This window comes from Anser brachyrhynchus (genome assembly GCF_964034855.1).
Source record: "Anser brachyrhynchus genome assembly, chromosome: Z".
Classification (NCBI taxonomy): Eukaryota; Metazoa; Chordata; class Aves; order Anseriformes; family Anatidae; genus Anser; species Anser brachyrhynchus.
The window spans coordinates 14,651,190-14,663,299 of NC_137697.1; the positions used below are offsets into that span (position 1 = coordinate 14,651,190).

At 41.1% G+C, this 12,110-nt stretch overlaps 1 long non-coding RNA gene across 2 annotated transcripts; it reads left to right on the forward strand.

The window, feature by feature from the left end:
* Positions 1-39: 39 nt before the first annotated feature.
* On the forward strand, positions 40-10,953 carry LOC308185912. Of its 2 annotated transcripts, XR_013943816.1 has the most exons (3): positions 40-4,664; positions 8,356-8,485; positions 9,333-10,953. It is a non-coding gene; the product is annotated as an uncharacterized lncRNA (long non-coding RNA). The 2 variants fall into 2 exon arrangements; XR_013943815.1 differs by having other exon boundaries at positions 8,356-10,953.
* The last annotated feature ends 1,157 nt before the right edge of the window (positions 10,954-12,110 follow it).

Consider the following 12,110-nt stretch of genomic DNA (forward strand, 5'->3'; position numbering starts at 1 on the left):
CGGGGGGCGCGTGACGCCGCGGGGTGGGAGGGGGGAGGGGGGGGTGTGGGGGGGGGCAAGGGGGCGGAGCTTCCCGTAACGCGCCCGCCGCTGCCAGGAGCCCGGGAAGGGCGGAGGGGAGGGGGGGGCTGTGAGGGGCGGGCGCCCCTGAGGGGCGTCCCGAGGGGCCGCGGGCACCCAGCGGGGCACGGGGAGCCCGTGGGTTGGTGAAGGTCCCCGTAAACGGTGCGGGCGGCTGCTTGGGGTGGTTGGAAGAGGTCCTCCGGCCGGTGTGGGGCCGGGGAGCGTCGGGGTGACCCCGGGGATTTTCCTCAGGTCGGCGGATCCAAAAATGGCTCCCGTCAGCGGGGCGGGCGGGGGCTGCGGGCTGCCCTCCCGAGCCCGGGTCATTCTTCTCCCCTTCCAAAGCGAGAAAAAAAGACATTTAAATGCCGCAGCCACGATTTTCAGTGCCACAGCCACAACTTTACGCCTTGCCGAGAGCCTCAAACTAAGCCACTTCTACCCAGGAGCGTACCAGACGTCCATGATGCATGCCAGAGCTCCTTCTCGCCACACGGCTCTAGCCTTGTGCCTGTGTATTTCTTCGACAACTTTTGGGCCTGAGTGGATTATAATACGCTTTTAGTCACGTCGTTCGGGGAGTATGCGGATTGGCCTGACAAGTAGGGTAACTACAGCAATACCTTGTCTCAAATGCTGGCTGGCATGAGCTGCTAATGAGAAAAGATTAAGAACTTTGAGGAAGGATAGCGGGAGATAACCTTTTTCTGACGTGTTCACATGTTCTCACAGGTTGAAACTTTAAACAGATTTAATACCGGTCTTAGTTTTATGTTCTGAAATGGTTTACTACCCTCAGCAGGAACATCACTGTTATTAACGCTGTGGCTGTTGTACATTTCATATGCAGCAGAAAGTAAAGCTGGAAGGGCGCTCAAGGGGTCATTTAGCTCCTCCACCTTTCCTCAAGACAAAATCAGCTATCCTTAAGTCATTTCTGATAGGTACTTATGTAACCCGCAGTTTAAACTGATTACTTCACCTCCCTATCCGCAGCTGGCACACTTTCTAGCAGCCTCATATACCTGTAGTGTCGCTGTTTCTCCCGTTGGTTGTCTTTGCACTTAACCGAATTTCCATCTCCTCATGCAGGCTTTTGGGTGTTCATACCCTTCCTAAAGTATCAGGACAAGTGACCTCTGCGCAACGTTGCACAGTTTGTTCATTATGAAGAAAAGTACTTTGGCGTTAAGATTTGTCACTTTCTGCTTTCTCTTCAGGTTGTGGTTCCAGATGTGTTTGTGCTTGTGGTGATGTGAGAATCATGTGTAATTAGTAGGCGTTCTATATTAGTATCTTTGTAGATATTTAAATTAGTATCTTTATGGATATCCCTGCCTCAGAATACTCCAAAAATAAAATAAAACAAATAAATCTGTGTTTGGCAGTAAAAGGTTAAGTGGAAACAGACTCAAATTAGAAGGACAGCAATAATACTGTATTTTTTTCTTTCTTGTTCCAGCATATCCTCTGTCCTGTAAGATCATTACAGTTCTGCTGGTAAATAGACTTTCCAGGAGTAGAGGCTCAAGTCTCCCCTTTTCCCCTAGCCAACAGAAAGCCTCTTGTGACATTCCCATTCCGAAATCTGATAGCCTGAAGCAACTCTTGATTTATTTCCAGAACTTGTAGAACAACACCCCCCACACACTTCAAATGCAATCCCGTATCAGGCCTCACTTGACATAAATTGTAACTCCCCAAATAAGCAAGAACTGGTATATTTCACAGGCGATTTATAGACTTGGTGTGAAATGATTTCCACATTGTTGAAGTTGCACAGACGAACAATTTGTTTGCAATTGTACTTTTTTTTTTTTTGTATTGGTACAAATCGCGATTAATAGAGTAACAAGTTAGTAGTGGTATTCAGTATTGTGTGATCTCTTTTAAGATTTGCTTTCCCAAAGATTTTCTACAGGTTTCAAAGTTAATGATGGCATCCTCGCCTATATAACTTATCTCCTCTTCAGAACCTTCTGCCAACTCTAGATGTATAGAAAAATACCATAAAACTGTAAGGAAATAGTCTCGTGAACAGGCTGAGTCCCATTTCTCTACAGTGTCAGACAGTGGGCACAAATCAGCCCTTTATTTAACACCAGCCGTAACTGCAGCTGTGGCATGGATGCTGGTGTAAGCCACTGTCCTCACGGGTGCCCTGGACACAGTCTCAACTGTCTCTGTTGATCAGGTTTTTTTTTGTCTTCTCAGCCCAGAAATTTTTGGTCAGGGCTGCCATTTGACTCACTTTTTGCTACTCAGAGGAAATAATTTGACATCTGTGTTGCAAATGGAAGTAAATGGAATTAAATGTGGTAACATGTATATTTTCCTTAAATGTTTACCATCTACCCCAGAGGTGGTTCATATTAATCTTCTTTCACGGGCAGGACTGAATGTTGTGGGCAATTACGTTACATCGCTGGATGGGTGAAGTTTTGCTTTTATTCTTCTGAAACCTGAGTTTTCAATCTAATGGGGTGGGTGGGTGTTGTTCACGTTGCAGTGATTTCTAGTTCTGTGTCAGCATCCTCTCTAGTAATAAATGCTCGTTTTGAAATCTTGTTGATGAAGATGAAACTCGCGACTCTGGTCTTACACAGGGTGCCGAGATCCTGCTGGTGTGAACGACATGGTCTGTAGGAACTGTAATGCTGGCACGGGGCCCTGTAGCTGGGAATATAAAATAAATTCTCGGGATTGTAGCCTTTTAAAATATATCGGCTGGCTTTCTCTAACGCAAAGAAACTGGCTGTTCTTAGGACTTCATTAGGCATGCTTTCTGGTGCAAACAGGTAAAAACAGGTTAATGTCATTATGGGTGGCATTTGATAGACTCAGGACATTTGGGATCTCAGGGAAAGAAAACATTTAGGCCCTTCAAGTGTGTTGTGAAGGGCCTCTTCTGCACATGGGTGATTTCCTGAAAGACTCAGTTTAGTTTAGTATATTGCATTATATTCTTCCCTATTAATACACAATACATTGCTGTATACTGTGCTGTGTATGTACTAGAGTGCTCATATATAGGTAATATGAACACCTCTAATTTCAAGTTTCAAATACCCAGAGAAATTATTACTATTTTTTTTTGCCATTAAAAAAAAAAAGTTCCTGCAAACCTGCACTTTAATCTAGATACTGAATTAAGCATTCTATGAAACAAGTTAATGTATCACATTTACTAAATGTATGAGGCAAGAATAAGAGGAAGTTAATTTTCAGGAATAGGAAGGTCTTTGGGATGAACCGTCCATCTGCTCATATACACCGCGGCTTGTGTTGCAACACATCGCTCAGATCAGGGCTCTGCAGGACATTTCCAAGCTTGCATGCTTCACAGCTAGGGTGAAAATAGATGGCGCGTGCACTCACACCCTGTTTTTTTCAGCCCCAGGGAGAAAGGGGTAGACTGGTAGTATGGAGATGGGCAATATCCCCTGAAGAACATTCAGGGATTGGCAGAAGTTTCTACGTAGTTGCTTGACTGTGGGGGTAAACAAATTTTAGAGATGCTGTAAAGAAAGCCTAGGACCAAACTTGTACCATTCAAAATGGATTGTTTCAGCCATTTCTTGGCAGGTTGTGACAAGGTCTGCAGTCAATGCAAAATCTACTGAATCCTACAACAGATGTATTCAAGGGAAGAAAAGGTCTTTCTGAAATCTGTTTGTTATTTTGATATAAGGACATGAAGCATCTCATAGATACACTGGGGTGTGAAAGGACTCCTTCGTCCTGGATACGTCTGGTTTTGTTGTAGATGGGCTGCTGCCAAAACTGGGATTTAGAGAGCGATTTTCAAAGTCATGAGATAATGAACAACAACACCCCTGATGGTGGTGTTTTGACCCACAACTTGTCAAAGACATTTTCTGTGAGAGGGCTGAATCACTCTGTGAAACTATTCATCTGGGAGGTTCAGTGACACATCCAGACCTCTTGCTAAAGTGATGGTGTTATCTCGGCTTGTGTCACTGTCCTGCACTTGAACTTGCAAGTAGGGTGTTCAGTGTCCTTACCCTCAAGATGGATCTCTGCCTTCTGACATCGTTTGGCTGTAAGAGAAGCCACTTCTTCCCCCAGGAGTGAAGTGACCAGTCCTTTGGCCTGGGTGGCCAGACAGAGCAGACTCTTGTGGTGAAGACATAGTCTTGTAGGTCACGAAGTCACGAAGTCAGGGTAAGGCCCCCTGAAGGAGGAGGGAGGAGGCAAGCTGAGAGTCAACAGCAAGGCAAAACTGGTGATGTAACTGTTGGAAATGATTTAGTGAGAGTCACAGCATTTCCCAGCTTCATAACTTAACAAGCACGAGCTGCCTAGTGGCAGCAAAAAACAGCCTTTGTAGTAATTCATTACTTGCTTTTGAGGGAGGTTAGAGGATGCTGCTTTTTCCCTAGAATAATTAGGTGTTTGCAGACTTTGTGACAAAGGGATAAAAGTTCACAGAGCCAAGCAGCCACAGTTGCAACCAACCAAGTATGTTCAGCCTCCTCCACTGGATAACACTTGTTACTCCAAGGAGCGGATGTTGCATGTGGCATCAGGATTTGCCACAGTGAATGAGCTGGTCCCATTCTTCAGTACCCTTATGCCCGGTAGGTTGCTGAAATAGGAGACGCAGCACAAAGTCTTGCAAAATTTAATTGGGATCTGTAATGAGGCTTCAGCAGTTCAGGAAAAGACTTGTGATCTTTGGAAGACGTTGGAAATGGGAATAGCTGACTCCTCTGCGTGTGATGAACTTGTCAGGGGAGTTTAGGGTTGTTGAAGTGAACTTGGAGCAATAATTTGTTGCAATTACTCCTTGATGCTCAGGAAAAGGAATGGCAATACCATGAAGCTGCACCAGGGCATGTGGATTAGGAAGAAGATTGGTTATAGATCACTGAAAAATAATGGCATATATGACAGACTAGTGCTGAACCAAACAATCCGCTTGTTTTTCTAGGATGGAAATTGTAAAGCTAATGTTGTTTTAGACCTAGTCTGGAAGCTTTGACTGGTGGAACATGTTGCTAGGCTGTGTTTTTTCCCAAAAGACAGTGGGCAGGACCGTCAGAAAAAAAAGCGGCCCGACCTTCTCTGGAGGAACTTGGCCAGAAGTGAAGACAGAAAAAGGAAAAGGCTTCTAAATCAAAGAAAGCAAATAAGAAATAGCAGATAAGATAGAAATACTGAAAAGGATGGAATTAATCAAACAGAGAAAATGCTTAACTTTGGATGAGTAATACAGCGAACTTGCAGTTCACTGCAAGGAAGTGCTGACTCAGACTGGTAGCTGAGATGAGCTGAAGGTGTTATGACATGCTGCAGTCACTTCTGCTGCATGTGGGAGCTGCTCCTGAATTTAAAATGCTTTTGGTAACTACTAAAAATCTTTGTTGTGATTCTGCATATACAAACCGAAGTCTAGATGCGTCCTTGGATGCGTTCTTCTGCTTGGGGCAGAACTCTTAGTGGACAAGAAAGCCTAACTAGAAATAGCAGAAGATGATAAAAGAGGGGAGGATGGTGCCCTTATGAAGACCCGTCTGGAGTGCTGCATCCGGGTCTGGGGCTCCCAGCACAGGAAGGATGTGGGGCGGTTAGAGTGGGTCAGAGGGAGGAGGGCCACAGAGATGACCAGAGGGCTGGAGCACCTCTCCTGTGGATACAGGCTGACAGAGATAGATATAAGAGAATGATCCAAAGAGACCTTACTACAGCTTTCCAATACTTACACAGAGCTTAAAAAAAAAAAAAGAAAGATGGAGAGAAACTTTTTACTCATGCAGACAATAACAGGACAAGGGGGAATGGTTTAAAACTAAAAGAGGGGAGATTTAGATTAGATGTTGAGAGGAAATTCTATGATATTTAGGTTCATTTTATTGTTCTTCACACATGACCCTACCATGTCTGAATACTAGATTGCTTTGACAATGGAGAACTGACCTACATTTCCTGGAATACTTCTTATTGGCCGTATTGCTCATGTAAATCTTTGTGGCCAAGTAGGAAAGATAATCCCACTACTTCTTAGCACATCACAGAATCACAGAACGGCTTGGGTTGGAAGGGACCATAAAGATCACCCAGATCCACTTCCCCTGCCATAGGCAGGGACGCCACCCACTAGGTCAGGCTGCTCAGGGCCTTGTCCAGCTTGGCCTTGAACACCTCCAGGGATGAGCCACCCACAGCCTCTGTGAGCAACCTGCTGCAGTGCCTCACCGCCCTCTGAGTGAAGGAGGTGGTGAAAGAAATACTTCTTATTTTGCACAGGGAAAGCAGGATAATAGAGCGACACAACATCAAAAAAAGCCTACCACATCTAAAAGACAATGAGGTACCAGCTAGTACAAGACGCCTACTATGTACCTTCCTGTGCACGGAGAGATGTTATAGCAAACAACAGCCTTGTGCTTTAAGTTGTGCTGTTTCGTAACTGCTAGTCATGCTGCTCAATGTTCCGTCCTGCTGGAAAGCACTTAGCAGGATTGTTGTGGTGAAAGAACCTGAATGCGGTAGAAAGCAGTGCAGCATGACTTGCTTTAACAACCATGAATTTGCTTCCTATGAATTCACACTTCAGGGTAACACCCAGCTGCTGAAGGTCTATTCTGTTGTAGCATGCAGGGTATGCATTAAGCTGTTATGGTTGGAAAGATTGGCTTCCTGATACTGCAGGGTATATGGAGCTTATAAAGGGGATATCTGCTACGGGCAAACTGCTGGCAATTCTTCTTCTCTTTTTCCTTGCTATACCTACAGAAATCAATACAGTGAGATAGCACTTGATTTCCAGGAAGAAAGGCATCAGCAATGTTATACAGTTAATTGCCTTAAAGTGAAGCATTAAAGAAGGGATCTTGACAGCTTTGTGCTTGAAGTTTTCTGCTTGAGCTGTAACAAAACACAAAGGGAATGGAGCTTGTTGCTACAAGCAAAGGTTTTGAGAGTCATGGGGAAACACATTCTCATCCATAAAACTGAAGCAAAGTTCTGTATTAGAGAGCCCCTCATTCATGGCTGCCTACAGTTACACTGGTGTTATTCAGAACAGGTAAGGCTGTGTGTAGAAAAATATATTCAGCTGCAAGTGTTTTACAGCTAGAGAAATGTCACCAGAAAGGAGTGCATTCATGAGAGAGAAGGAATGTCATGTAATGAAGGAATGGAAAGAAGAATTGAGGATAGGAACAACTGAAGAAATTATTAAAAAAAAAATAAAAATCAGCAGACCAGGTGTGTGTGAATGTGTAAATAAAAGACTCAAGAAGGAGTGTAGGAATTTGTACATGATATTGTAGCACAAAAGGGTTGTGTATAGAATGAAATAAGCAACAGAATGAAAGGGAACTAAGGAGTAGGCTTTTGGTAATAATTTCCCATTGTTAAGACATACTAGACTGTGGTATAGCTTCTGACGGCTATAGCTCTTAAACAATTTAAAGTGAAAGCTATATTTAGGTACCTAGGAAACATTTTTTTTTTTTTGGAAAATATAAGAAACAGTAATGATCAGTATTATCCCATTCATACTGCAACTGCATATCTGGTATAAAGTCAAGAGGAAAACATTTTTGTCCCACATGCTTCACTACTTTTGACAATCAACTTTGCAGTTTACCTTTCTGATCTCTGACCTATATTCTCTTCTTCCTCTGCTATACCATTAGCACTCACAATTTATTAAGAGTTCTTTCTTTCATTTATCTTCTGGTGTTTTCTTTTTCTCCTCTTCCATTGCCAGTCTTACTTTCGTGTTTTCTCTCTTCTCTTTGACATTAGTTTAAATACAGCTGTTATACAGCTGTTATATTCACAGCTTGTTCAGAATCATTCCTTCAGAATAACACCTTTTAAAGTGTCATTGTAGGGAGAAAGTTAATTGAACATTTGTGTGCCATATTTATCCTCACACTCAGGTATGTGGCAAAACATGATTTTTCTTGTAATTCTGCTAAAAATCTGAAGCTACAGAGAATTCCTTTAGGTCTCATCTCACTACCTGCATTACCAAGTGCTTTGCAGTCAGAATTTAGCGAACAATAATTATGGTGGTCATGCATAAGGCATAGAAAAATCAAGCCCAATTTCCCAGTGCTGAAAATCCTCTCTAGTACCAACAGCAGTGAAAACTTGTATTAAGATGTAAGTCAGGGAGATAAGAATCATGGCCTAAAGGAATCTCCTACACTGAACCTTAAACCGTTGTTTCTAGAGGCAAGTCCCCAGTTCAGAAATTGACACTCCAACTTCCAGTTAATCACTGATGTGATTTTTTTTTTCCTTCTGTTGCAGTGCTCAGACATCCCAGTCTGGACAAGGAGCTCATTTTCTTGCTGGTTTATAAACATGTGGTAAGATACAGACCTTCTCACAGAACCAAGGCTCCTAAAAGATTAAAGAAAATGACAGACAAATGTTATTGGTGAGAGATGTAACACGCAAACCAAATTGTTATGATAATCGTAGACTAACATTCCCTCAGTCTTTGCAATATCGTTGTCTACTGCTTTCATTCTCACTTTTCTGTCACTTTTCTTTTGCCTTTCCTTTCTTCTGTGACTGGTACTACTTGCCATTCAGCCAGCTGAATGACAATTCTGACTCAATTCAATGCTGACCGAAGTATGCTTTGTATATATTTTGGGAGGCAATAGGTGAATCTTCTTGGAAATATGTGTGTACTCAAGGTGAAGTTCAAGTCATGTCAGTATCAATACATCCTGAAGCACGTAGGCTTTTCATCTTTTAGTGCCTATTCTGAATAGATCCTGTAAGAAAGAATGTGCTAATATTTGCTCCAGAGTTATACTTCATAACATATTATTTGAATTTTATTATATGACTGTGATAATCAATATGTGTAAGACTAATTCGTTGAGTAGTGCTGGTTTATTCAACAGGTGTTAACATTTTCACAGTGCTCATGTTTTATACGCAGTCCTTAGCAGTGTGAATACATGTATCTCAGAAATGCATATAAATTCTTATGTCTTGTGAACCACTCCTGCCCCTGTGAAAGGTTCTCAGGTGTGTAAATTATTGTCTAAAGTTGCTTTGAAGCTTACCTGTAGGTTAAGGTTTTTTAGAACCTTCAGTGCTCTCAGGAATAACCTGAAGTAGCTGTCTCTGTTCTTCTGCGGTGTTTAGGTGTCAGGCTTTCCTTTCTTGCCTCATTTTCCTTTGTAGCTTTTTATTTTTAATTTTCTTGCTTGCTCTGCCACATTTCCATCTCCTAACTTTCACCTCTGGCTTTACTTGGTGTCCTCCAGATCACGTCTCAGTGTCAGGAGGAAAATTTGGCAGAGTGGGCTGGTATCACGGTCTGTGACCTAGGATCAGATATGAAATGGAAAGAAGAGGCATATGTGATTAACAAGCTCGCTCTCAGGATGCAAAGCTGGCAGCTGTGGCACTTACAACAAGGCATTTATTGCCCCTACAGCCTCCAGAGTTAGGACTTGGTGTCAGCTGGAAACTGGTACCTCACATACAGACAGGCTATTGACGGTATGGTGATGGGATCTTACCCCTTGGGAAGCAGCAGTTCCTGGCGCCTGCTGAGTTCCTTCCAGAAAGTTCAGCCACTGGTTTAGAAAAGAAAAATACAATCTGACATATAATCCTTGACAAGTTGCTGACCCTTGTATCTGAGGGATGAGAGTAAACTATTCTCAGTGTTCACACATTTTTTTTCTTTGTTTTTTTCCCTTTTTTTTTTCCTGTAAGCAGTAATTCTTTGTCCACAGCCTTAAAAAATAAAAATAAAATTAAAAAAAAAATGGGATGAGGACAGACAGTTTAGTCGCATTTCTATGCATAAGAAATCTTTTTTACAGATGACTGAATTCAGCCATGTCTAGGATGAATGTAACAATTATTTAATAATGTGAAGCCCTAAATTATATCCAGCTGATTATGTAGGGGGATTTTGCAGGCAGGAAGAAGTTAATTATCCAAAGCTGGATCCACGACAAGATTAGGCTTATTAGCTCACACATTGTAAGCTCGATAGCTCTAAAGTGGTAACTGATTTACTTTTTTTGTTTGTTTGTTTTTGTATCATTTGTGAGTATGTTCTGTGCTGTAAGAAGGTACTTTTCCAGTCTGCTCAGGAAACAATGTTTTGCCTGCTCATTAATCAATTATGATTTTCTTGAAAAAAGGAATGTAATCTGATACAATGCTCCAATAATTACTGTAAAAAAAAAAGTTCTACTGGTAATAATATTATAACTATTTTTTTTTCCACATGTATGTTGTCAATGTTCTTAATGGTAGTAACATATATTCATCTTGATGGCATGAATATAACGAAGAAGCACAATTTTCTGTCATATCAAAGGCTAAGTGATTCTGTTCCTGAGCTGTAAAATTAAACTTACTGATAAAATCCTAGACTAGCAAGGCTAATGAGTATTTTATTTTGACCCCTTTAAGGTGAAGGTGTTCTCTGAGGAATTAAAATTTCAGCCGCTGTTAAAAAAGCAAGCATGAGTATAAGGGTGTATTGATCTTAATTTTGATTTGATTTAAATTAATAGGAATTTGTTGTCGAATTCAGTAATTGAATTGGGTTCCCATTGTCAAATGTGGCAAGATTCTGCTGACTTCCACTAACTTTATGGAGGACTAAACTCTGACTCATGACTGAGTGGAAATAAACTTGTCAATATGCTCTTAAAACAGATTGAGTCTAGGAAATTAATAAGAACTAAATGCTTATCTATGATTATAACAGAAAAGACATTTTGCATTACCTGCAGACATAGAGGATCACTGTGAAAGTATTTTGAACTGTTCAGCAACTTCATAAAATACTCTTAATCAAAAGAGAAGTTATTCTCAAGATGCAGTAACATCCTTTCCCCCCCTCCCCCTCCCCCCAACCCCAATTAAAGTTAACTGAGAAGAAAAAGCTTCCTAGGATGTATCAGACGTGTTTCTGGTGGGAGAAGTCCTTACTTGAGCAGCAACCTTATATGAGATTTTATACTGTTAGTGCAGTTTATCTGTGTTACATGTTTATCTGTGTTACATATAGGTGATAGTTCTGTAGATTCACGTGTTGCAGCTGAATCTAAAATACAGACAAAAAAGTGAACTCCCTCTGGCAGACAGGATTCATTTTCTGCAAGGGGATTTCATTTGGTTGTGCACAAAATATGTACTGCCCATGTAATATTTTGTGAAAGTTGCCCATGTACAAATGAAGACTGAAAAATAGTTTCCTCAGAAAAACTTAATGTTTAAAAGAAGGACTAGAAGGAAATTCTGATTGCATGGATGTGATTTTTTCCTTTTTTTTTTTTTTTTTAAGTTTTCATCTTCAATTTTCCAAAAAATAGGCTGCCCAGGTGAGTGAGATCTAACCAAAAATATAAGAAAATACCACAGTAATAATGATCTTCTACTATTTTTTATAGTGCTTTTTCAGTTACTGTTTTTTGAAACATATCTTTATTTTTTGGAACATAGATGGTACCACTAGTGTCAATTCCTTTGTGAAATGGATTTCCAATATAATTGTGAAGTGAAATGGAAAAACAAGAAAACAAGGACAGGATGCTTACTGCTCAACTGACAGACATTCACACAGCTTGAAAGGAAAGGAAATACAGCAAATCCACTTCCTATTTGAGTCAAACCATAGTGCTAAAAAAAGAACCAGAGATAATAACAGCAAAGTAAGTTGTCCGAAAAGGACTGCAAATCCTCAAGGTAAAGAGGAGGAAAAGGCAAGCAACAAGAGATTATTGGAAAGACACGGAGAACAATGTGGCTCTGCCAAGCATATTTGTGTAGAGTATAACTTTCAGCTTCTGTAAGAAAAGGAAAATATGTTTTTTATTATCCACCTTACATGGAAAGTGATATAAACTGTTTTAAATCAGTTGCTTTAAGCAATAAATTGCTTAAAAACTCCACTAAATTTCAACATTTCAGTCTTCTCTGTTTCTTGCACTAAAACCTCTGGGGTTTCTGTCATTTTATGATTACATTTGTAAAATGGGTATGCAACTCGCTCTCTTGTGACAAAAGCACCCACA